The following is a 3,035-nucleotide window of genomic DNA, read 5'->3' as shown; positions in this document are numbered from 1 at the left end:
CTGAACACAATAAAAACTGACATTGTTCGTTCTTGTATCGCCTTAATGTTCATCAGCCCTAGTAAGAAACAAAGCAGCTAATGTAACAACTTTTTTATTCAGTTGTATCCCTGTTTATATCTTGCTTTACAACAAAAGGGATGGTAAGTATTGATTTAGGTGATGACTCAGCTTTTAACTTTTTGAAATAGCATATAGGTTCTCTTAAAGGCATTGAAAATTTACTTAAGTGAAAATCAGTTTTGAAAAGGCTGAGATATCCAAAAAGAAAGTTGAACAAAGTGATCCTCATAAAAGTTGAAACCCAGATCTTCTATTTAATTAACATTGGTTTAATTTGTGGTTTCATACCTCAGCCATTTGAAGACCATGTTTCATAAGCTAAACTTTGAATTCCTTGTAGAATTGTATGCTCATAAAAATTTCATAAGTGGTTTCTTAGTACATTGTATCTTGCAAAAAATTAAAAGCTCAAGTCATATCTGATATAGTTTACAACTTGAAGAAAAAACAACAACAACTGCTGTCTTGTGGTGCTTTGCTCCTCCAAGAGAATGGGATCAGGCATTCTGCACAGGATATTGTTTGTAGATTCTCCGGAGAGGTTGTCTTTGAACAACCACTTGAAAACTCCATGCCTTGGTTTCCCCATCAAGTCATCATCCAGGATGTCTTTTACCTGTTAAAAAAAAAAAAAATTATACATACATAATCAACAAATACATATATTGAGTTCGTTTTATCACAATTTTTGAAAGTTTGGAATATTCCTACATACTGAGTGCAGATAAAAGATTGTTCAAAAGCCATGTACATGTCACCCGCAATTGAAATATAGTTAAAACATTTTGCTGCATAGTTATTCCGTAAACCAAGCAATAAAATACACAAACTACAAATACAGTAGACTCTTATTTTTTTTTTTAAATGGAATTTTAGAAAAAAAAAAACTTACTGTAGACAACAAAAGTATGTGTAGCCATCCAATTTGAAGAGCTGTGTTTTATCTAACAATCTTCATTCAAAGACATCTAATAATAAAACATTTCCAATAAGTTTTGAATACACTTGTATAGGATTATAGAAATTTGGAGGAGGCCGTGAGTTATCGCTATCTTCGAAAGGTAATGTGTAATATTTATTTTTTGCTGCAGACAGCAATTGAGTATCAACACCTCTGCACAATGTTTGCCCTCTTGAATTTCTTTTCTGTTTGATTATTTAGTAATGTATGCAATATTTATAGATTTTGGGAAATAAATACAGAATACTTCTGTACATAAAAGCAATGTATGTTTATCATAGAAAAATAAAAGTTGACCTCCAATCTATCAACCCACCTAGCAACCTTTCCTGGCCAAAGTTTAAAAAAAAAAAAAGGATAGGTGTAATTCTTGGTACCGCCAATACCTAGTTGCCGTGCGGAGAGCAGTGTTTTAGATGCATTATGAGATAGCTTACAGGACAAACTTGACCTGGTTTTGGCTGCTCATGCACTCAGATCATGCTCTATCTTTATCCAGAGGTATTTTTGTTGAAGATTTCTTCGCTTTCCATCATGTGACCAGCACATTGAATCAGTAAAACTTAAAAACTTCCAACTCTTTTAAGCTGAATTTTAACCAAGAAAAAAGGGATGGCAATGGAAAAGCAGACAATTAACTCCTTTGAATCATATGGGAACTGCGACCTCTTAGCGTGAGACAACCAGAAGTGAACAAGGGCACAAAAGAATCCCAAAGTGTATCTGTGACAGAGCTCTTCAGCATGCACAGAATTTTTATGCGCACTGGCGATACCGAGAATTGATTGCAACTTCATGAAAATATGCATACATACCTTATCACTGGAAAGCAAACATGCTTGGCATGATGAAAAGATGCTCTGGGCACTCAGAGATTTAAAAAATTTCCACCAAAAGCTGTAGAACACGGCAATGCAGCTTCTATAAATAGAATGATAGTAACATAGGGTGAAAACCCCGATAACCACAGATATGGCTACACGACAACGGATAAAGATATTACCAAAAACAACAAAAGGAGGGCTAACTATAATTGTACATAATCATTCAAAAAGATATCTATGATAAAATCTTTATAATAAAAAAGAATATGCCATAGTGTCAAAAAATATGGAGGCCATGGCTTCTATCTTTGAAGGGTAACAATCACTGTTTGTTTCACACTGTAGAAAGCAATTCAATATCTCCTACAAACATCCTACACAAATTGCTCTGCAATCATTTATTCATGTATGCACTATAAATTTATATACTTTAAAAATGAATAAGAACTAGTCATGTACATAAAAGGAACTTTTTTTTTTGTCATGGTCTGGAAAAAAAAAATATATATATACATATATATATATATATATATATTATGCACCCTTAATATATTTAAGAGTGCCAATGTAGCAGCCTTTTTGGCCAAAAAAAAAAAGGAAGATTACATAATGAAATTAAAATATGCATTCACACCTTATCACTGAAAAGCAGACAGGCTAGTCATGATGAAGGGATGCTCTGGGCACTCAGAAAATCTCCACCACGAGCTGTAGAACAGGGCCACGCAGCTTCTATAGTGATAATCGTATCAGAAGAAAACCCAAAATACAGTGCATGCACACATGTGGCTACATGACAATGGACCAAAATATCATGGAAGACAACAAAATGAAGACTACACATGTACCAGTTCTATGACATCTACAAATAAAATATTTACAATACATAATAGCACGGCATTAAAAATATGGAGGTCATGGCTTCTTTGAAAGGTATTACTGTTACTTGTAATGTTTGTTTTCCACTGTAGAAAGAGATTTAATATCTCCTACACAATTTGCTTAGTGTTCATTAATTCATGTATGCAATACAAATTTATAATCTTCATTAAATAAATACAAAATAGTTCTGTAAATAAACATAACATCGCAGAATTTCTGCAAAGTGAAGTTGCGGAACTTTGGTCATGTCATATATTTATTAGAGCAGAAAGATTTGGGGCTGATTTCATGACAGGGATCGTTTT

The 3,035-nt window shown here is 33.3% G+C and overlaps 1 long non-coding RNA gene across 1 annotated transcript; it reads right to left on the bottom strand.

The window, feature by feature from the left end:
* Positions 1-249: 249 nt before the first annotated feature.
* LOC139709613 (uncharacterized) lies at positions 250-2,579 on the bottom strand. Its single transcript, XR_011709411.1, has 3 exons — positions 2,483-2,579; positions 1,840-1,945; positions 250-679 (listed from the first exon to the last, which is right to left on the bottom strand). It is a non-coding gene; the product is annotated as an uncharacterized lncRNA (long non-coding RNA).
* Between the last annotated feature and the right edge of the window lie 456 nt (positions 2,580-3,035).

Source organism: Diadema antillarum, unplaced genomic scaffold, assembly GCF_040938485.1.
Source record: "Diadema antillarum isolate AM-2024a unplaced genomic scaffold, OU_Dant_1.0 seq00001454_RagTag, whole genome shotgun sequence".
Classification (NCBI taxonomy): Eukaryota; Metazoa; Echinodermata; class Echinoidea; order Diadematoida; family Diadematidae; genus Diadema; species Diadema antillarum.
This window is presented reverse-complemented; position numbering and strand designations above follow the sequence as displayed.